The sequence below is a fragment of the Aegilops tauschii genome, chromosome 4 (genome assembly GCF_002575655.3).
Source record: "Aegilops tauschii subsp. strangulata cultivar AL8/78 chromosome 4, Aet v6.0, whole genome shotgun sequence".
NCBI classification, from domain to species: Eukaryota; Viridiplantae; Streptophyta; class Magnoliopsida; order Poales; family Poaceae; genus Aegilops; species Aegilops tauschii.
The window spans coordinates 362,633,642-362,657,654 of NC_053038.3; the positions used below are offsets into that span (position 1 = coordinate 362,633,642).

The window sequence follows — 24,013 nt, forward strand, 5'->3', positions numbered from 1 at the left end:
GGGAAATATTTAGCAGAGAAGTAGTAAATCATATCCTGGGGACTACGCACACAACCAGGACCAAGGGAATTAAACCATATCTTAGCATCACCCTTTAATGAGAACGGAAATATTTTAAGGATATAAAAGTAGCGAGTTCTCTCATCATTAGTGAACAGGGTGGATATATCATTTAATTTAGTAAGATGTGCCACAACAGTTTCAGATTCATAGCCATAGAAAGGATCAGATTCAACCAAAGTAATTATCTCTGGATCAACAGAGAATTCATAATCCTTATCAGTAACACAGATAGGTGAAGTAGCAAAAGCAGGGTCATGTTTCATTCTAGCATTAAGAGATTGCTACTTCCATTTAGCTAATAACTTCTTAAGATCATATCTATCATTGCAAGCTGAAATAGCTCTAGCAGCTTCTTCATCCATAACATAACCCTCAGGAACAACACGGAATTCATATTTATTGGGAGAGCCTTCATCATCACTTTCATCAATATTATCAGTTTCAATAATTTCATTCTCTCTAGCCCTAGCAAGTTGTTCATCAAGAAATTCACCAAGTGGCATAGTAGTATCAAGCATAGAAGTAGTTTCATCATAAGTATCATGCATAGCAGAAGTGGCATCATCAATAACATGTGACATATCAGAATTAATAGCAGAAGCAGGTTTAGGTGTCGCAAGCTTACTCAGAATAGAAGGTGAATCAAGTGCAGAGCTAGATGGCAGTTCCTTACCTCCCCTCGTAGTTGAGGGATAAATTTTTGCTTTCTCGTCTTTCAAGTTCCTCATAGTGACCAACAGATATAAATCCCAAGTGACTCAAAGAATAGAGCTATGCTCCCCGGCAACGGCGCCAGAAAATAGTCTTGATAACCCACAAGTATAGGGGATCGCAACAGTTTTCGAGGGTAGAGTATTCAACCCAAATTTATTGATTCGACACAAGGGGAGCCAAAGAATATTCTCAAGTACTAGCAGTTGAGTTGTCAATTCAACCACACCTGGATAACTTAGTATCTGCAACAAAGTATTTAGTAGCAAAGTAATATGGAAGTAACAGTAACGATAGCAAAAGTAATATTTTTGGGTTTTGTAGTGATTGTAACAGGAGCAACGGAAAAGTAAATAAGCGAAGAACAATATGTGAAAAGCTCGTAGGCATTGGATCGGTGATGGAGAAGTATGTCGAATGCGGTTCATCATGTAACAGTCATAACATAGGGTGACACAGAACTAGCTCCAATTCGTCAATGTAATGTAGGCATGTATTGCGAATATAGTCATACGTGCTTATGGAAAAGAACTTGCATGACATCTTTTGTCCCGCCCTCCCGTGGCAGCGGGGTCCTAGCGGAAACTAAGGGATATTAAGGCACCCTTTTAATAGAGTACCAGACCAAAGCATTAACACATAGTGAATACATGAACTCCTCAAACTATGGTCATCACCGGGAGTGGTCCCGATTATTGTCACTTCGGGGTTGCCGGATCATAACACATAGGTCCCGTTCGGCAGTCCTGCAGATTCAAAAAAGCCATGTCTCCAGCTTCCAACGCCAGCTTCCAGCTTCCTGTGAGATGCTGCGTGCGTTCGGGAGGCTGTGACCAGCTTCTCCCTTCGCTGCATGGGCTGGCGCTGGGCTACAGGGACATGGGTTGTTAGGGAACGCAGATGGTGACATGGGCTGCCGGCCCAGTTTGGAGTGAAAGGTGTGGAAGCGTCCACGTCTACTCGCTGGCTCGTACAGGAGCTCGGGAGGAAATAGATCGAACCGGTACGCAACTTAGCGGTGGCATTCCCATGTAATTTCAACGAACTCCAACTTCTCGTTTTGAGCTGGAAGCTGGGTTGGACTAGCTTCTTGTTTTTGCACTGGCAGGGTCGTTTGCTCCGCGAAGCTAGATTCTTGGAGCTGCCGCGTTCGGGACGGCTCCACGCGCCGAGACTAGAAGCTGGGAGCAGGAGAGGATCCGAACGGGCCCATAGTAGGTGACTATAGACTTGCAAGATAGGATCAAGAACTCACATATATTCATGAAAACATAATAGGTTCAGATCTGAAATCATGGCACTCGGCCCCTAGTGACAAGCATTAAGCATAGCAAAGTCATAGCAACATCAATCTCAGAACATAGTGGATACTAGGGATCAAACCCTAACAAAACTAACTCGATTACATGATAAATCTCATCCAACCCATCACCGTCCAGCAAGCCTACGATGGAATTACTCACGCACGGCGGTGAGCATCATGAAATTGGTGATGGAGGATGGTTGATGATGACGACGGCGACGGATTCCCCTCTCCGGAGCCCCGAACGGACTCCAGATCAGCCCTCCCGAGAGGTTTTAGGGCTTGGCGGCGGCTCCGTATCGTAAAACGTGATGAATCTTTCTCTCTGATTTTTTCTCCCCGAACACGAATATATGGAGTTGGAGTTGAGGTCGGTGGAGCAACAGGGGGCCCACGAGGGAGGGGGGCACTCCCCCCACCCTCGTGGACAGGTGGAGGCCCCCCTGACGTGGATTCTTCTTCCAGTATTTTTAATATTTTCCAAAAATAAGTTCCGTGGAGTTTTAGGTCATTCCGAGAACTTTTGTTTCTGCACATAAATAACACCATGGCAATTCTGCTGAAAACAGCGTCAGTCCGGGTTAGTTCCATTCAAATTATGCATGTTAGAGTCCAAAACAAGGGCAAAAGTGTTTGGAAAAGTAGATACGACGGAGACGTATCAATCTACCACGAGATCGTAATGGCTAAAACCCTAGAAGTCTAGCCTGTCTGATTATGATCGTCCCTATGGACTAGACCCTCCGGTTTATATAGACACCGGAGGGGACTAGGGTTGTACAAAGTCGGTCACAGAGAAAGGAATCTTCATATCTGGACGCCAAGCTTGCCTTCTACGCCAACGAGAGTCCCATCCGGACACGGGTGAGAGTCTTCGGTCTTCTATCTTCACAGCCCATCAGTCCGGCCCATGTCAAACAGGCCGGACGTCCGAGGACCCCTTAATCCAGGACTCCATCAAGTACCACCTACATCCCCTACATCTACTAGTCTACCACTGTAAGAGGTCACACAACATACTCAACTATGCCAGAGCCCATAATGGCTTGTGGCTGCACACGGAAGTTTCTAGCATGAATAATCTTATGATCCCTTTGAGCCTGGGTGGCAAACCATAGGATGATCACACGGTTTCCCTGGGATCTCCTTGGAAAACACTGGATTCCCCAGGTATCCAGGCAATCCACTGGTATCCCCAGGGTGCCCCGACCAATCTACCCATATGTGTATTAAAGTAGACACCTTAAGTTAAACCTTAGTTAACAATAATCTCTCACATCTTCCATGAATTCTCTCAAACCCAAACCACGTCTACGAGCATAGCATAGCAGTATAAGCATACGTAGTAAAAATACCCAGGGTGTGATACAATACAATAGGTACTACCTCATCAACTACTTCCCAATGACCACATGTTATCAAGTCCTAACCATGCAGTGTTTGAGGATTTGAAACTAATGCATAGAAACTGGGTAATAAGTGATATGATCAAAGAGTGAACTTGCCTTGTACTGTTGATGAAGATGATTCGCACTCATAACTCCTGATAGTTCTACTCGTCACACTCCGTTCAATCTATCGTAAGCAAGCAATTGCATTCATAAGCACCCATGCAAAAGAATCGAAGAAAAGATCTCGGAAAACTTTGAAAACAAGCAATTAACTCTTGTAACAGAAAACATTTTCTAACAGTACCAAAATTGAGTGAATTTGGCCTTATCAGAAAGTTTAGGTCAAGAGCTTCGATTTGCAAAAAAATCAACTCAAACAGAGTTATAAAACTCAAGTTATGAACAAAGGAAGTTTGAATTCAAATTTTTTTGAAATCAAATTTTAAACTTCCAAAATATGTTTAAGTTGGTTATCTGGACAGAGGGCATTGTAACGAAGAAGTGGGCGTTGGTTTCATTGGATTTGGACAAGCGAGTAAAAAGTAGTGAGGGTTTGAAGATCAAGGGCTAAACTATAAAATAAACTAATTGCATCTAGGTCCCAGGCCGAAACTAAAATAAAAAGAAAAATCCTATCGAACGAACGTTCGCTACAGAACCCTACAGAACAAAAACGTTCGCTACCAGAAGCTAACGAGCGAACGCTCGCTAAATAAACGAAACCAAAAAAACAAAGGAAAGATCTGAGCCGTCGGATCGAGATCCGACGGTCGAGATTAGATCGGGGGTCTACCGGCGGCACCGTTCGACGGCGGCGGTGGCTGCGTGAGGGGAGGTGGCGGCGGGGCTCCGGCGATGGCGGCAGACGGCGACGGAGGTCTACGGCGGCTTGCGGCGGCGGAGGTCGGCGGCGGCTGCGGCGGCGCGGGCGGTGTGCAGCGGCGGCGGAGCGGGCGAAGTGCGGCGGCGAGTGGAGCAGCGCGACGGTGGTTGCGGCGCGGCGAGATGTGGCAGCAGGCGTGGCGAGGTGCGGGCGGCGGGGACGGGGTCCAGGGGCCCCGGGGTGGAGTATATATAGGGGGGCGGCGAACCTTGGGAGGCGTGCCCAAGGCGGAGTCCCAACGGCGGCGGCGACGTACAGGAGCCGGTCTCCCGCAGGAGGTCGGTGACGACGCGGCGATGGGCTCCAGGGGGGCCGGGGCGGCGCCTTTTAAAGGGGGGAGGGGCGACCGGCCTCGGGAGGCGTGTCCATGGCGGACACGGGCGAGGGGTGACGTGCCCTGGCAGGACTCGGGCGAGAGACGGCGGCGGTGCTCGGCTGGGCTGGTGACATGGGCCGGCCCAGTTCGGCGGCGGAAGATTTTTTTCGAACAATTTTTTTAGAGACAGAAAAAATAAAATAAACCAAATAACATAAAAATAAACTATAGGCTTATAATCTATCAAAATTTTCAGAAAAAGATTTTCTACCACATGAACATTTTCCTAGCGTCAAATAAATTCCACAAAATTTTAGATAAAGCAAAGAGTGCTACCGTTGCAATAAAACCCAATAAAAATCATTTTAAAAATACCAAAATAATTTCAAATTTATTTCTTTCCAATTTTCTACATATTTTATTTTTGGAGAAAAATAATTTGAATAAAGCCAAATAACTCCAAATTGAAAATAATTTTCAAAAGGACTTTAAATTTGATTCTTTTAAACTTCCAACTCATATTTCATGTGTTTTGAAGAAGTCATTTTAGCTTCTCTCATGAAAATCATTGAGTTGCATAAAGTTTCTGAATTTGAAACATTTCCAAATGAAATTTAAATATTTTCAAACGCCCTTTTCATTTTAAATGGAAGAAGTCATGTCATCTTCTCTCTAGGGTTTTGTATTTGAAAATAAATTTGAATTCATGGAGATCATAAAAACAAAATGAAAGTTTGGGAAAGTCATTTTATTCCCTCTCATTTAACATTCAAAAAGTTTCAAATTTCACTCAATTTCATACAAGCAACCACACCACAATCAAACAAACAATCAAAGCTAATTATTTAATATAACATTCCAAAATTTATAATTTTGGGATGCTACAGGCGTCGAGCTAAGTGTTTACCGCCGCGATAGGCGGTGCCATTGCATAGATGCGGAGGAGCTTGTGCAGGTGTGAATGGGGACCGTACCGGAGGGGTTGGCGGGCGGGGTGAGGGTTTTTGTGACATGGGATGGTGAGGGTTTTCTTTTTTCTTTTTTGAATTGGGTAGTGAGGGTTTTCTGTCCCACAAAGAATTTTGGGGGCGACTGTTTGCTAGAGCGAACCGTGTGTGATTGACGCAACAAGCAAAATGAAATTCATTGCACACGGTTCCAATTTTGGGAACCGTGTGTGATTGACGTACTACCTCCATCCTGGTTTATTGGTCCCCCTTTGTAATTTTTACCAAAATTTGACCAAATATTTAACATACTCAGACATAGATAATAAGCGTACACATACATAAGCATAGTTCAACCATAAGTACATAGTTCAACCGTTATTAAGCATACTCAAGCGTACATAGTTCGATCCATCCCACATCTCATCTCACATGCCGGCACGATCCTGAAGCTTCTCCAGGTACTCGATGTACGCGTCGTGCGCCACCCTGCGAGAATACTTCTGCTTGAAGGAGCCAACGGCCCGTCCTCTTGCATGCACCAGAACACTTGGATACGCGTCATGTAGCTTGTGGTTGCAAAATGGGCATCGATAGCCGCCGTTCCAGGTCCTAATACGCGTGTTATGCATTCCTGCATAAAGCTCCCTCGGGATTTGCCTCTTGTACCTCCTCTGGCCATCTTCATCCTCGCTGTCCACATCGTCAGACAGCATCTATACAAATAGTAAAACAAATTTGGCATAAAATCAATGATTACATGCCGTGAAGTAGGATTAGGAATTTATGGCTATTTATTTATACATATCCAGAGATTATGGTTCGATTTTTAAGCACAGTCGTCTATGTACAGACCAATCTTGAAGAAAATAATGGCACAAACATATGTAGGTCATTCAAAATCAATTGCCAAGTCCTGGCTAGGAATTATTAGCACGAACACTAACCCTAGTCGGATTACTAGCATAAATCATTTGCATAGATGAAACAACTAATCACTTATCACTTGTACCATTCAAACAATCAATACACGACACGGATCTAACAAAACTTACTAGATTTCATGGATTGGGAGAACATAACCATAGGATTTATATTCCAAAAAGGGGGAGGCAGGAGTAACCAGAGAAACCCTATGATCTATTTGACACATAAATGGGTATAGATGACTAACCAGCTGTTCGTCGTCGTCGGAGTGGTCATCAGAGTCGTTGCCGGGGTAATCACCGGAGTCGGTGTGTAACTCCGCCTCCGGCTGTGGAAGCTCGACGCCGTCGACGATGTCAGGGTGTAGCGATAACTCACTGGTGGTGACGGCAACCTCTGTCTCCATCTCCACGCCGTGCTCCGGTGCTTTAGCAGCCCCGGCGTCGCCACTCCCTCCGATGGGGCGCTTCGGCGGCATCCTCATACACTGACGGCCTTTTAGGACTGAGAGCGGCGTCGAGGATGCAAGCGGAGAGTGAGGATTGTGTGTGTGTGGCGAGGATGGGGGGGTGCGGCCGCTCGAGCGCACCATTAATATGGAGTAGTGGCAGTTGTGGGAGAGAGGTGGGCGGCGGTCAAACCGATGGCTCGCCTCCCGATGAGCCTGCGCACCGGACTGCTGGCATGCCTACCAAAGTTTCACATAGCTACTCGCACGCCTCCCGATGACACTGCGCAGCAAGCACACCTCCGTCAATTCACACACATGCACGCATGCCTCCCCGTCTGCCTGTGCGGCGGATTGCTCGCATGCGTCCCGTCAACTCACGCCTGCTCGCATGGCACACGGGTCACGCGGCGGCATGTATATTGTTTTTCTATTTGGATGATTAATGCTGCCGCTTTATTGCTTAACCGAAGCATGGCACATATACATTGTTGGTCTAACGCTCATGGTTCGAATAAATAATTCGTTTGGGATATTGGTTCCCAATTATTAATAATCTCCCGTTTGTAATTAGATAAAGATTACATTAAAACTGGTCTCAAATTTGACAAAAAAAAGTACAATGCCACTTTGTATTGGTGTCCATATGACAACATGATAAGTTTCATCAATTTCAAATAAGTTTTGGATGTACTAGAATTTAAAAATCAAGATTCTCAATGTTTGAAATTTGTTGCACGGGGAGTAAACATTCACCCAGTGAGACACATGTGTTTTTGCAATCCATTTAGGTGCACTATCACGTGTGCATGTAGCTCAAATTTGATTTTTACACATTATACCCGTAGAAAATCAATCAATTAATGTACTAAAACGTCTTAATGATCTCTGTGATTTTTTTTAAATTAAAACGTCCCTCCTTTGGTTACATATGTTCACCACAGGATAATTAATTTAACATGCATTGTAGTTGCGGTGGATTCGCGATGTGTGTGTGGGTGTGTGCGTCTGGGGGTGGCGGGTGGCTCGTAGTACACTACAAGTTGTGAGCCACCGTGTGGGTTGGCCGTTTTGTTAGGCAGGCCGGTGCCACATCAGAGTCGTGAAATCGTTAGTTAAAACATTACACAACCCTTTCATACATACATGTTTTGGCCACATGCAGTCGATGGTTGTCCTACACGACACTCGATACTCGCGTGTGACGCTTTCTGTGGGCCCGTGAGGTCGTCGTCCATCACTTTGAAGAACAGCCGGTAGTGAGGTTAATTTGACCAGCAAGGTAGAATCTTTTTTGTTTGTGTTATGGTGGTATATAGTACGCGTTGAAGAGGTGGAAGGGGACTAGCATATATACTATACGTACGCGTCCGTGAACAAGTACACCTCACTCAGTGTCGGGACTTTTTGGTTTCCGAGGCACGTGCCACATCAAAATTGTGAAAATGGCTATTCAAACATCACACGACACCTTTTTGGGCCACATGCATGCACGCGGTGGTTATCCTAGCTAGGACACTCACTTGTGACGCTTCCATCTGTGGGCCCACGAGTCCATCGTCGATGCATGCGTGCATCACTTTGACCTACATCGAGAGAGGTTAATTAATTTCACCATCGATGAGTATTCTTTTGGGTTGTACATATTATGGCAGGTGCATATTGTATGCGGTGAAGAGGGGGGAAGGGGACCATCATATGTAGTACACTTCATGAACCTCGCTCTGTGTGGGTGCCTGGTTTACGGTTTTTGAGGCATGTGGCACATCAAAGTTGTGCATTTTGGGTATTCAACATATATATTTTTGGCCCACATGCAAAGCGGTGGTGGTTGTCCTCTCGCACCCACTTAAGCGGTTATCAGCGATATCGATGCTTTCCATCCGTGGGCCCGCTTGGTCCATCACTATTGTTTGCCTGACAACAAGAGAGGTTAATTTGACTTAGGAGGGGATTACTATTTTTGCTTGTAATACGGTATATATATAGGTCATGCTCTGGGATGACATGCATGATACAGTTTGAGCACACACACATGCATGTGTACGCATGAATCCCTCCCATCGAGTCCAAGTGGCTAGTACAACGACACGTCATGAACCGATCTCGCTCTGTGTGGGGAGCTAGTGTACGATTGTTGACGCACGCGCCACATTAATGTTGTGGAATGGTATTCAAACATGCATGCACGCATCACCTCCATACATATGCATGTAGTGCTTGCCTTCGAATGGTACACTCCCTCGCGTGGTTATCGGCGACAAGCCTATATATTCGTGGCCCCGCGTGGACATCCGTGATCACCTTGACCAACAACAAGATAGGTTACCATGGCGGATTCTTCATTTGATTCATGTTCTCATAGTATAGGTCATGGTGAGATTCAGACATTAAGTTTGAGCGCATATACTATGCATGCATGCATGCATGAATCCATGTCATTGGCTTGCAGTGTTGTGTAACATACATACGCATCGTCAACCTAACCCTTTGTGACGCCCCGAGACCGACGCTTCAGACGCCTTTCATGTTATTCGTTATCGTCGTGTGTATTCATTTGTTTGCTGCATTCATCATGTCATCTTCCGCATTGCATCGACACTCCTTGTCGTCATTGTTTTTTTAAACTTGCATCCGCTCGTAGTTGCTGCGTCCCCCTTGCTTTTGTTGACCGTTCCGAGACCAACCTTGTTCTTCGTTTTCCCTCTTGCCTAAACCGGAGTCTCTTTGCACAGTGCATCGACCCCTCGCCTGTGTCCGAAAACTTCTCCGAACCCGAACCGCACGGTCATGACCGATGGGTCCGGATCATCCCCAAACGGCCCTAAAACATCTTCAATTTCTCATTTGAATTGCCTAACATATTTATTTTGGTCCGTCCGATTATGATCGGAGGGACCAAATAGTTCCACCTTTGACCACATGCTATATATATCTGGACAAACCCTAGCCCTAGCTATCCCATCCATTCCTCCCCCTATCCAATCACCGCCGCCACACTCCACCTCCCACCTCGGAATCTCCTCCCGATCCAAACTCTCTCCGACCAAGCCCCTTGTTTTCCGCTGCCACCCAATCCATCCATCTAGCCCGCAACAGTGCCTCCCCTCGATGAATCCATCGCTCATGCTCGAGCCCCTCTGCCTCGATCCACCAGGCGCCTAGCTCGCAGCAGCCAACGCACAGGAGAGGAGCTCCTTGATCCTCGCAGCAGCCTGTCTCTCAAATTCTCTTTGTTCTCTCTGTCCCGCAGGACGCCATGGCACCATCTCGACCCTGCCGCTGTCATGCTCCGCCGCCGCCGGGAACGAGTCCCTCACCCCGGAGCCGGCCAGATCTGCCGCCTGGAGACCCGCGCCCCTGCCGCCGCACCTGTCTCCTTCGACGTTGTGCTGCTGGTCAACCAACTCTCCACGTCTCCTACTTTCCCTCTTCTTTCTGTTTCATCTTCTGAATCGATCCCATGGTCGCTTTTGTGCAGAGCCACCTTGACCGTGGAACCACCGACCATCATCTGCGGCCAGATCCGTCGTGTCCCGGCCATCCCTGCCGACTTCCGCCTGCCCTGCGACCTCGCTGAAGACGCGTCAGGTTCTGTCGCTGCTCTGCATCGCTATGTGCAGCGTGAACCAGCGGCGCCTAGCCCCTCGTTTGCCACTACCTCCAGCCGCTCGATCCCGCGCCTGGGCCACCTCCCCCTTCGCCCGTTGATCGCGGCCCAGCTCCCAATCTCCACCGACCTGGGCTTGGCCCATGGTGAGAAACCCCGCAGCGCCCCTTTGTTTTTATTCTATTGGGCCTGCTCCGGTCTTAGATTCGGCATGTGTAGGTTTTTTTCCCAGATCTGCGAATTTAGCTATTATTCCAGGATCCGCAGTTTTACAGAATGACCCTCCTTGTTCATGCATTAATAACTCTTGAACCGTGCATCGGATTAAAATGATCTAAATATGTAAAATGCTTAGAATTTCATCTAGTATCATAATATGCCACTTTTATCCATGTTTAAAATGTTTAAATTGCTGTTTGCATTAATTTGCTTAAATGCCATGCTAAAATGTTTTATTTCATAACTAAATAACCGTAGCTCCATTTTAAATAAACTTTATAGGTAAATGGGGTGGAAAATGCATAGCTTAACATATTGGCATTACTTTGCATGTTTAACAACAATAAAATATGGTTTAGGGCAGAACAGTAACGAATTCGTAAATTGCATATTGGGATTTTCCAGAATTGTTGTTTGTTATTTCCGGCCTCATTTAAACCTGCCTAAATAGTTAGTTTACTTATGCTTCACCTCTTGCCATGTTAACCAACATTTAATTTTGATGAGTAGCATAAACAAGAGCGAACTAAATAATTGAACGTGGCGTTTCGTCAATATGCAACTCATTGCATATTGAGCTCCGCTTAATTTGTAGTGTTGTTTGTTGCATATTGCCATGCCATGCCTTTTTAAACCGGACATGCATCATACTTGATAGTGCATCATGCCATGTTTATGTGATGGTTGTTTACCATGATGTTTGCTTCTTTCCAGTTGCGCTTCTCCTTGATAGTTCCGGTTACGTTGCGTTTGTGAGGATTCGTTCGACTACGTTGGTCCGTCTACTTTATGGTTTCGATCTTCTTCCTAGCAGGATTTCAGGCAAGATGACCATTTCCCTCGATATCACTTCTATCTTTGCTTGCTAGTTGTTTCGTTCTATCGCTATGTCGCACTACCTACCACTTGTTTATCATGCCTCCCATATTGCCATGTCAAGCCTCTAACCCACCTTCCTAGCAAACCGTTGTTTGGCTATGTTACCGCTTTGCTCAGCCCCTCTTATAGCGTTGTTAGTTGCAGGTGAAGTTGAAGATTGCTCCATGTTGGAACATGATTATGTTGGGATATCACAATATCTCTTATATAATTAATGCATCTATATACTTGGTAAAGGGTGGAAGGCTCGGCCTTATGCCTGGTGTTTTGTTCCACTCTTCCCGCCTTAGTTTCCGTCATACCGGTGTTATGTTCCTTGATTTTGCGTTCCTTACGCGGTTGGGGTTATGGGACCCCCTTGACAGTTCGCTTTGAATAAAACTCCTCCAGCAAGGCCCAACCTTGGTTTTACATTTGCCTCACCTAAGCCTTTTTCCCTTGGGTTTCCGGAGCCCGAGGGTCATCTTTATTTTAGTCCCCCCCAGGCCAGTGCTCCTCTGAGTGTTGGTCCAAACGAGAGCACCGTGCGGGGCCACCTTGGGGAAACTCGAGGGCTGGTTATACCTGTACGCTTCGCTCATCCGGTGTACCCTGAGAACGAGATATGTGCAGCTCCTATCGAGATTTGTCGGCACATTCGGGTGGTCTTGCTGGTCTTGTTTTACCATTGCCGAAATGTCTTGTAACCGGGATTCTGAGTCTGATTGGGTCTTTGCGGGAGAAGGAATATCCTTCGTTGATCGTGAGAGCTTGTGATGGGCTAAGTTGGGACACCCCTGCAGGGTATAAACATTCGAAAGACGTGCCCGCGGTTATGTGGCAGATGGGAATTTGTTAATGTCCGGTTGTAGAGAACTTGACACTTGACTCAATTAAAATGCATCAACCGCGTGTGTAGCCGTGATGGTCTCTTTTCGGCGGAGTCCGGGAAGTGAACACGGTCTTTGCGTTATGATTGTGCGTAAGTAGTTTCAGGATCACTTCTTGATCATTTCTAGTTTCATGACCGTTGCGTTGCTTCTCTTCTCGCTCTTATTTGCGTATGTTAGCCACCATATTTCTCTTAGAGCTTTCTGCAGCTCCACCTCATTACCTCATCCTACCCATAAGCTTAAATAGTCTTGATCTCGCGGGTTTTGAGATTGCTGAGTCCTCGTGACTCACAGATACTACCAAAATAGTTGCAGGTGCCAATGATGCCAGTGCAGGTGATGCTACTAAACTCAAGTGGGAGTTCGACGAGGACCTTGGTCGTTACTATGTTTCATTTCCTGTTGATCAGTAGTGGAGCGCAGTTGGGACGATCGGGCATCTAGCATTTGGGGTTATCTTCTTTTCATTTGGTTTTGTCCGTAGTCGGACTATGTGTGTACTCTGGATGATGAATGTTTAATTAATGTATTGTGTGAAGTGGCGATTGTAAGCAAACTCTTTATCCCATTCTTGTTCATTACATGGCATTGTGTGAAGATGACCCTTCTTGCGACAAAACTACCATGCGGTTATGCCTCTAAGTCATGCCTCGACACGTGGGAGATATAGCCGCATCATGAGCGTTACAAGTTGGTAATCAGAGCCATCCCCGACTTAGGAGCCCCCTGCTTGATCGAATCGATGACGTTGTTGAGTCTAGAACAAAAATGTTTGAGTCTTAGGATTATATATATCGGAGAGTAGGATTCTTTTTACTCCTCAGCCCCTTCGTCGCTCTGGTGAGGTCTCCTGGTGTAGATGTTTTGACTTTCCTCTCCTCATTTTCACTAAAAGAAATTAGGATCATGCGGGTATCTTGGGATCGTTCCAATATTCTTGTGACAAGAACATTGTTCTTGGTGCCTCCTGACATTTAGGGGTTGTGGCAGTGTTCCGGGGAGTTGAGCTCCGAGGTGTTGTCGTCACAATTTTATCGTTGCAGTTTTGGAATACCTGAGTTTCGCAGCCATCGAGAATCTCTTTTATGCAGTTGTTGGTGAGATAACCTCAATGCCACCCAGTACTGGGGCGGGAGTTCAGGAGTATTGCCATAGCTCGTATAACGGATGCTTTTCGAAGGTTGAGGTACACGATTTCCGGAGCTTTCTTGGTTATGTGTTGACGGATGGATACAGCTGGATGTAGGGATTGTTAGTTTGGGTGAGATATTATGCTTCCCCTGTATCCCCAACACCAGATTGCATAACCAGAAAGTTTCGGGAGTTAATAGGTGGGAATTCAAGTAGCTCCTAGAATATCTTTTCGACAAAGGCATGATATGGGATTGGGTAAATCTCTATCATATGTTTGTTTTCGGCTAATTTTCCAAGCCAAATCCTTTGTTTGGTTTTGAGTTGTGGTATTCGAGTTGCTTCGATGTCAAGTGTTGATTCCATACCTTTCTAAGCGATGTTCTCATATTTCTATGTGAATACTAATCCTTGTTGATCACTGAGGTTGTCATGTCAACTCTTTTCCAACCGGCGTGCTTCTCTTCAAGTGCATCCTATCATTCCAACATTTACAAGATCAATTCTAAGCTTTTTCTCAACGGTGTTCGTTTCATCTGACCCAAGTTGGCTTTGTTTTCCTGCTCTCCCACCCTTTTTTCTTCAAGGACTCAGGTTTCTTAATCAAGTATCCATCTTATGGGTGTGAAGTCTCTCCATTCTTTTCCGTCAATGTTCTTATCCGGTGATTCTCAGGAAGATACTAAGGAAGCTTCAAGTTCATCATTCTTCATTCTTTTCTTCTCCGGTGGATTCAATTCAAGCTTTCGGTGTTGATCATAGTCCTTTCCTTATTTCAAATGCTTATCCATGCCGGTGCGCCTCTTAATCGTTCACTTCTCGCTATCCATTTGCTCCAGAGTGTTGAAGATGTCTCAGAAGATTCACATTCCATTCTTAATCCGTTCAAGTTATTTTGAGGTTGTTATCTCATTCAAGATATTTAACCCAATCAGTGCAATCTCTCCTTCAAGCAATCATTTCAACGGTGTATCATTTGAGTGGGCCCTAACCCACAAGTCTTTTCCAGGATCTTACCTGGCTCTTCTAATTTATCCGGAGCGATTCCCAAATTCTTTCAAAGTTTGACATAAGAATGATTTCTCATCAGTCTAATGTATCCTTCAAGTTCGCTTTCATATTCTTTTCATTGTTGGTTCAACCTTTCTAATTTTTATTACGAAGTGCCTCAACAATTCATGGTGGTGGTTTCTCATCGTCATTCTCGGATTTTGAATACCGAAGAAGAGTTTTTCCTCCAAATCCTTACCCATTCTTCCAAAGATTCATGGTTCAAGCTTGATGCCATCCTCTCATAATTGTTTTCGATTGTGAGAATTCTTTTCACCCATCCGGAGCATTTCAGGAGTTGTTTTAATTTCTTGATCATCCAGAGGCCATCATTTCATAAGATTTATTCATTCTCAATGTTCAACTCTTATTCCCCAATTCTTACCGGTGCATCATTCAAATATCCTTTAATCAGTTCATGATCTCTTCGTTCTCATGTATCTAAATTCTGTCAAGTATCTTCATTCGTTTTTTAATTCTCCCTGGTGAATTGTGCCTTTGCTACTTTCATTTCCAAATTCTTACGGTGGTTCATTCAAGAGTTCTCTTCCTTGGTTATCATATCAATTTATTTGTTCTCTCATAATCCTCCCGGTGATTCGTCGAGGACTTCTTCAAGTTGGCGCTATATCTCTCTTCAATCCTTGCAAAAGAATAAGTAGTGTGCCAAATCTGTTGCTTGTCATCAATTTATATTGGTGAAGGATACGCATAACATAATTCTTGTTCTTGTTTCATCCAAGTGATTAATTCCTTCTTCCGGAGTTCGTAATGGTATCAATTTCTCAGTTCTATGTTGTTCATCTTTCTTTCCGGAGTTCCAAGTTTTCTCACTTATATCGTCCCGAAGCTTCATCTAAATCATTGCAAGGCTTCACCTTGTGTTGTCAACTTCTCTTTCTTTCTATCATCCTTTTATTACCAGAGTTCTTCATGGAGGCTCTACATGGTGGTTTGTCAAGAGTTCCTTTCATTTTTCAATTGTTCTTCAAGCTTTCTCTCGAAGTTAAGATCCGCCAAGCTATACTCAAAATTAAACATGGTGCTCAACACATGTTTTGTTTTGAGGAGTTCGAACATTCTCCATCTTGCATCTGAAGTGCACTTCTTCCCATCTCATCTTTCGAGGTGGTGTTATGTCATTCTTGAAAATTTCCCTTTGTGTTTCAAGGTTCACAAGTTGTTAAGAATGAGATATTTAAACCCATCTTTTCTCTTCGTTCAGAGGATCCTTTGCAATCCATTAATCTCTTCGTTGGAGTTATCTTGTGTCATTTTTCACCTAAAGCTTTCCCTAAGGATTGTTGCTATTTATGGTGCTTATAAATGACCCAAGTTCTTCATTTATCCTCGGTGAAAGAAGTTTTCATCTCCTTGTTGATCTCAATCCAATCAACTGTTTCCATTAGTGGCCAGTTGTCACCTCATAATTTTGAGATGTTTTCCATAATCCCACAACAAGCTTATTCTTTTCATTGTTGATTTTCCAACAACTCCGTTCAATCCTTCTTTTTAAGGATGCTCTCTCAAATTCATTTGAAGTAGAACATGTTGTTTTCTTCTCCGTTCCTTTCATTCCATTCTTTCATTTCTTCCGAAGGCATTGTGATGTTACTCTCTTCGACCCATCATCTTGTTTTTTCAAGATCATGTTCTTTTATTGCTTATCCATTTAACCGGAGTGTTGTGGCTATCATTCCTCTTTTAACCGGAGTCTCATCCAAGTGCTTTCATTTTGCCAAGTTCATATTCTATTCCTTCCATTTCCAATCGGAGTGTTGTCGTAATTGTTCTTATCGTTCCTTGTACATCTCGTTTCAACCGGAGTGCGTGCATGTACTTCTTGTCCATTGTAACCCTTTTCTTATGTCTTGTAACCTACAAGGTTCTTGTCATGTTCCTTATTTCTCTTTTCTACCGGAGTGTTTTCAACTTCGTTCATCTCAATTGTTTTCTTTCATTCAAGTTGTTTAACCTCTCAAGGTTTGTTGGTTTCACTCGTTTGTCAAAGAAGAAACTTTGTTTTACCTCTTCATCTTCCCTTTCTCCCCGGTGCCATCCTTATATCTCGGGTCGAGATCTATTGTAAGTGGAGGAGTGTTGTGACGCCCCGAGACCGACGCTTCAGACGCCTTTCATGTTTTTCGTTATCGTCGTGTGTATTCATTTGTTTGCTGCATTCATCATGTCATCATCCGCATTGCGTCGACACTCGTTGCTTTCATTGTTTTTTTAAAAAACTTGCATCCGCTCGTAGTTGCCGCGTCCCCCTTGCTTTTGTTGACCGTTCCGAGACCAACCTTGTTCTTCGTTTTCCCTCTTGCCTAAACTGGAGTCTCTTTGCACAGTGCATCGACCCCTCGCCTGTGTCCGAAAACTTCTCCGAACCCGAACCGCACGGTCATGACCGATGGGTCCGGATCATCCCCAAACGGCCCTAAAACATCTTCGATTTCTCATTTGAATTGCCTAACATATTTATTTCGGTCCGTCTGATTATGATCGGAGGGACCAAATAGTTCCACCTTTGACCACATGCTATATATATCTGGACAAACCCTAGCCCTAGCTATCCCATCCATTCCTCCCCCTATCCAATCACCGCCGCCACACTCCACCTCCCACCTTGGGATCTCCTCCCGATCCAAACTCTCTCCGACCAAGCCCCTTGTTTTCCACTGCCACCCAATCCATCCATTGCCATTTGCCTCTCGTTTTCCTCTCCCCCACTTCACCCTTGCCGTTTTATTCGCCCTCTCTTTTCTGTTCGCCTCTTTTTCTTTGCTTGCTTCTTGTTTGCTCGTGTGTTGGATTGCTTGCTTGTCACGATGGCTCAAGATAATACTAAATTGTGCGACTTTACCAATACCAACAACAATGATTTTCTTAGCACTCCGATTGCTCCTCTTACCGATACTGAATCTTGTGAAATCAATACTGCTTTATTGAATCTTGTCATGAAAGATCAATTCGCCGGCCTTCCTAGTGAAGATGCCGCTACCCATCTGAATAGCTTCGTTGATTTGTGTGATATGCAAAAGAAGAAAGATGTGGACAATGATATTGTTAAATTGAAGCTATTTCCTTTTTCTCTTAGAGATCGTGCTAAAGCTTGGTTTTCGTCTCTGCCTAAAAATAGTATTGGTTCTTGGAATAAGTGCGAAGATGCTTTTATCTCTAAGTATTTTCCTCCCGCTAAGATCATCTCTCTTAGAAATGATATTATGAATTTTAAGCAACTTGATCATGAATATGTTGCACAAACTTGGGAGAGGATGAAATTAATGATATGTAATTGCCCTACACATGGTTTGGATTTATGGATGATTATACAAAAAATTTATGCCGGATTAAATTTTGCTTCTAGAAATCTTTTAGATTCGGCCGCGGGATGCACTTTTATGGAAATCACTTTAGGAGAAGCTACTAAACTCCTAGATAATATTATGGTTAATTATTCTCAATGGCACACCGAAAGGTCCACTAATAAAAAGGTGCATGCGATAGAAGAAATTAATGTTTTGAGTGGAAAGATGGACGAACTTACGAAATTATTTGCTACTAAGAGTGTTTCTTATGATCCTAATGATATGCCTTTGTCTACCTTGATTGAGAATAATAATGAATCTATGGATGTGAATTTTGTTGGTAGGAATAATTTTGGTAACAACGCGTATAGAGGAAACTTTAATCCTAGGCCATATCCTAGTAATTCCTCTAATAATGGTAATTCCTACAACAATTCTTATGGAAATTTTAATAAGATGCCCTCTGACTTTGAGACTAGTGTTAAGGAGTTTATGAATTCACAAAAGAATTTCAATGCTTTGCTTGAAGAAAAATTGCTTAAAGTTGATGAATTGGCTAGGAACGTTGATAGAATTTCTCTTGATGTGGATTCCTTGAAACTTAGATCTATTCCACCTAAGCATGATATCAATGAGTCTCTCAAGGCCATGAGAATTTCCATTGATGAGTGCAAAGAAAGAACCGCTAGGATGCGTGCTAAGAAAGATTGTTTTGTGAAAGCGTGTTCTTCTAGTTTCTATGAAAATAAAGACGAAGATCTAAAAGTCATTGATGTGTCCCCTATTAAATCTTTGTTTTTCAATATGAATCTTGATAATGATGGAACTGAATATGATCCACCTTTACCTAGAAGGCGTTCCAAAAATTCAGAGTTTTTAGATCTTGATGCAAAAATTGGTAAAAGTGGGATTGAAGAGATCAAAACTCTAGATATTAATGAACCCACTATCTTGGATTTCAAGGAATTTAATTATGATAATTGCTCTTTTATAGATTGTATTTCCTTATTTCAATCCGTGCTAAATTCTCCACATTCTTATAGTCAAAATAAAGCCTTTACCAAACATATTGTTGATGCTTTGATGCAATCTTATGAAGAAAAACTTGAGTTGGAAGTTTCTATCCCTAGAAAACTTTATGATGAGTGGGAACCTACTATTAAAATTAAAATTAAAGATCATGAATGCTATGCTTTGTGTGATTTGGGTGCTAGCGTTTCCATGATTCCAAAGACTTCGTGTGATTTGCTAGGTTTCCGTGATTTTGATGATTGTTCTTTAAACTTGCACCTTGCGGATTCCACTATTAAGAAAACTATGGGAAGAATTAATGAAGTTCTTATTGTTGCAAATAGGAACTATGTGCCCGTAGATTTTATTGTTCTTGATATAGATTGCAATCCTTTATGTCCTCTTATTCTTCGTAGACCTTTCCTTAGAACGATTGGTGCAATTACTGATATGAAGGAAGGAAATATTAGATTCCAATTTCCGTTAAGGAAAGGCATGGAACACAAAGAAAATAAAATTACCTTATGAATCTATTATGAGAGCCACTTATGGATTGCCTACCAAAGATGGCAATACCTAGATCTATCCTTGCTATTATGCCTAGCTAGGGGCGTTAAACGATAGCGCTTGTTGGGAGGCAACCCAATTTTATTTTTAGTTTTTTGCTTTTTGCTTCTGTTTAGGAATAAAAATTTGATCTAGCCTCTGGTTGGATTTGTTTTTATGTTTTAATTAGTGCTTGTGCCAAGTTTAACCTATAGGATCTTCTTGGATGATAGTTATTTGATCTTGCTGAAAATTCCAGAAACTTTCTGTTCACGAAAACAATTGTTAAAAATCACTAGAACGTGATAAAATATTGATTCCAATTGCAGCAGATCAATAAACAAATTGTCTAGGTCGCCCTATTTTGGTAGATGTTTTGGAGTTCCAGAAGTTTGCGTTAGTTACATATTACTACAGACTGTTCTGTTTTTGACAGATTCTGTTTTTCGTGTGTTGTTTGCTTATTTTGATGAATCTATGGCTAGTAAAATAGTTTATAAACCATAGAGAAGTTGGAATACAGTAGGTTTAACATCAATATAAATAAAGAGTGAGTTCATTACAGTACCTTGAAGTGGTGTTTTGTTTTCTTTCGCTAACGGAGCTCACGAGATTTTCTGCTGAGTTTTGTGTTGTGAAGTTTTCAAGTTTTGGGTGAAAGATTTGATGGATTATGGAACAAGGAGTGGCAAGAGACTAAGCTTGGGGATTCCCATGGCACCCCAAGATAATCTAAGTACAGCAAAATTCCAAAGCTTGGGGATTCCCCGGAAGGCATCCCCTCTTTCGTCTACTTCCATCGGTAACTTTACTTGGAGTTATATTTTTATTCACCACATGATATGTGTTTTGCTTGGAGCGTCTTGTATTATTTGAGTCTTTGTTTTTTAGTTTGCCACAATCATCCTTGCTGTACACACCTTTTGAGAGAGTCACACATAAATTGGAACTTATTAGAATACTCTATGTGCTTCACTTATATTTTTTGAGCTATATAGTTTTGCTCTAGTGCTTCACTTATATCTTTTAGAGCACGGCGGTGGATTTTTTTTATAGAAACTATTGATCTCTCATGCTTCACTTATATTATTTTGAGAGTCTTAAAATAGCATGGCAATTTGCTTTAATTATAATATCATGAGAAATTTGATGCTTGATAATTGTTTTGAGATATAAAGGTGGTAATATCATAGTTGTGCTAGTTGAGTAATTGTGGAATTGAAAAATACTTGTGTTGGAGTTTTTGATTCCCGTAGCATGCACGTATGGTGAACCGTTATGTAACAAAGTCGGAGCATGAGGTATTTATTGATTGTCATCCTTTGTGTGGCGGTCGGGATCGCGCGATGGTTAACTCCTACCAACCCTTCCCCTAGGAGCACGCGTAGTAGTACTTTGCTTCGAGGGCTAATAAATTTTTGCAATAAGTATATGAGTTCTTTATGACTAATGTGAGTCCATGGATTATACGCACACTTACCTTTCCGCAATTTTCTAGCCTCTTCGGTACCGTGCATGAAGACTTCTCGACAGTCATTGACGAGGTCAAGCCGGCTCCGGTAGACAAAAGAAAACTAGTACTACTCCACTATATAGGCAGGAGCCTCCGCGCTTGCTTGCTAGTGTTGCTCTCTTCACACTGTCTCGGCCTCTCCAGATCTTTACACGACAGCGGTGGCCACACACTCTCTCTCTCTCTGCTCACCGCTGGTCACAGATCCAGCCGGATCCACTCCGCCGGGGAAGGTGAGAAGGTGCAACGTTCACGCGGTCGTCCTCGGCGACGGCTCTTACCCACTGCTGGGTGCGTCCCGATCAGCCTGCCTTGCCGTTCTCTCCCAAGCACCGCTGGCGAGGGAGGGCCTCCGACCCCTTCTTCCTCACTGCCGTAGTGTGGGCAGATCCGGCCTCCCGCCGCCCACCTAGCGATATCCCGGCGACCATCAGGTATAACTTCCTTCGAAACCAGCCTTGCTCTACTTCCCGAGCTCCTGACGTCGCTGCATTTATATCTTTTACTATTTCTCAGGCCCCCTCGTAGATAGGATCGATCGACTGTTCGAAAACCACATAATTTTTTTACGTTTAAGAGGTAAAACTAGTTCATGCACTCGAATCTAGTACTACTTGGTTCAAACAAGGAAGAAAGGGGGTTGGGGGTGGGGGAGGATTTGTTACCTGAATCTAGGACTTGGTCGAAAGAGGAAATAATGGGGGCGAAAAGTAGTAGAGACTGGCTATCCAATTGGTCTCTAGGTCTAATAGGGAAATAAAGGGAAACGCAGTACAAACTCAATATAAACCCGATCTATTGGTTGAAAAAGGAAAGAAAGTGGGGACTAGGGGACAAGTCAACAGAGTAAGTCCAGCACTAGATTTGCTAGACTCACACGGTATAAGGTGGCTATACCGAACAAAAATGGGACCAACCCAGATATCATGTTCTGATGTTTGTTGCCCCGAGCCACTCTTATGTAATGCCACTGGTAAAATGTAACAGTCGCACTGTTAAAAGTAAGGACACGTTAAACCAATGTTGTTTTCAATGTAATGCCTCCAGTAATATGAATCAATGGCACTTCTTTACATGTCCTGCTAAAATTTCCCATTAAGATAAGTTGGTTCTTTTTGTTAGAAATGCAACTGTCCTGGTCCGCCTACTCTCCCGTGCCCAAAGTAATGGCATATTTAACGGTTGTCATAGTTAATCCTAATGCCCACACTAATATCTAGCAATACCAGTGCTTTAGAAATTGCTACTGTCCTTGTAGGATTGCCATTCAGATAAGGAACATGCTTCTTTTCATTTGATGCATGTTTCATCACTTGTTAGTCACCCTCCTTTCCACCTTTTTTGTGCAAACAGAGATATACATTTCACGCTCGATCTTAGTTGAACTGCACAAATGATATCCAAATTATAGTTGAGCATTCCAGGAGCTTCACAACCAACCTTGATGTTGCTCAATTTTATTGCAACTAATGAAGAAGAAGCTCTGTGGGTTTTGTTTTCTGATGGAAATGGAACCGGGGCTGGAGCCCTTTTCTTAAAAAATTTGAAGAAGAAGCTGCTAGCTCATGGGACATTGCTTCATTTTAGGTGAACTGCACCAAAAGGTCCCATGAATTGAATCATCCATGTTGGTGACTGAAAGAGCCAGCTTCAGCACCCCGGCCTCCATCCCTGCGACGCACGGTACACCTCGTTTGCCACCTGCTCGACCCTAGTGTCACTGATAAAATGAAGTAATAATACAGTTAAAATAGAGCGAGTGTCATCTCTATCATTTCATTTCCAATGTAGATAAAGAAAGTGCTTCTCTTTGTTAATGTATGTTTCATCAACTAGTCCCATTGTTAATGTTTAAGCGTTTCTGCAAACTCGGGTGCTTAATTTTAGTTGATATGTACAAAAATAGAGATTTGAATGTCTCAAGGCGCCTCCTTGTACTACCGTTGTACACTGATGTTCATCATTGGCAGAAGGTGTATCTGGGAGACTTGGGACGATGTCCAGTAAGAGGCGTACCGTATGAGGCGTCGCAGGGCCCATCTCGCCCTCGCAGCATGGCATACTATGATACTATCGCAATATTTTCTTCTATTTATTTTGTGTGTTTCATCAACTAGTGCCACTATAATGTAATCACGCTTTTTCATTATCTGTGCAAACAGGGTTATTCGGCTGCATTTTGGTGGAACTGCACAAATGTACGTATGGAACCGGCATATATGCAGAGTGCGAGGTGTGCCAAGTAAAAATTACCGACACCAACCATGCTGCATGCACTCATTGGCATCCACCACCACCAGTGGGATGTGTGGTGCTCTCTGTGGATGGATCTTTCTCGGGAGCAAATCATCTAACCAAATACTAGTAGCTTATATTGGCAGTTTTCTAGGGAGTACTCTTTTCTGAAAGAAGCACCAATCTATTTTTCTTTATTTGTACACTGTGTCACAACTTTGACCCCAAAGGTCCAGAGCTATTTTAGGGTGATTGGCGTAGTACTCGGAGACTGATTGTAAGCATGATTTTCATTAGCTGTCACACTGATTGTAAGCATGAGCAGGTGGAAGATTAGGTTAGTGCGAAGCTTACCTTAAACCCTACCGCCGCCGTTGAAATGAGGCGAGCGTCGAGGGAACCGTGGAGAACGGCGGGGAAGCGACGTCGCGCCATCCGACCTCCTCTTGCGGTGGGAGAATGAATACTCCTTTGGCTCCGGCTGGCTCTGCACCCTCACGAACGGCACACCATACTCGATCGATTCGTTATCCTCTGGGTGCTCGACCTTCGACCTGTACGCCCACCACCTCCGCCTGACTGTCGCCTCGGGCGAATCTGTCTGCTCCATCACCCAGAGGAGATACTCGATGAACTCGGACGACTACGGC

At 43.6% G+C, this 24,013-nt stretch overlaps 1 long non-coding RNA gene across 2 annotated transcripts; it reads left to right on the top strand.

The window, feature by feature from the left end:
• Positions 1-9,806: 9,806 nt before the first annotated feature.
• LOC141021324 (uncharacterized) lies at positions 9,807-23,653 on the top strand. Of its 2 annotated transcripts, XR_012182176.1 has the most exons (4): positions 9,807-10,387; positions 10,471-10,745; positions 11,552-20,417; positions 22,716-23,653. It is a non-coding gene; the product is annotated as an uncharacterized lncRNA (long non-coding RNA). The 2 variants fall into 2 exon arrangements; XR_012182175.1 differs by lacking the exon at positions 22,716-23,653 and having other exon boundaries at positions 10,204-10,387; positions 10,471-13,152.
• The last annotated feature ends 360 nt before the right edge of the window (positions 23,654-24,013 follow it).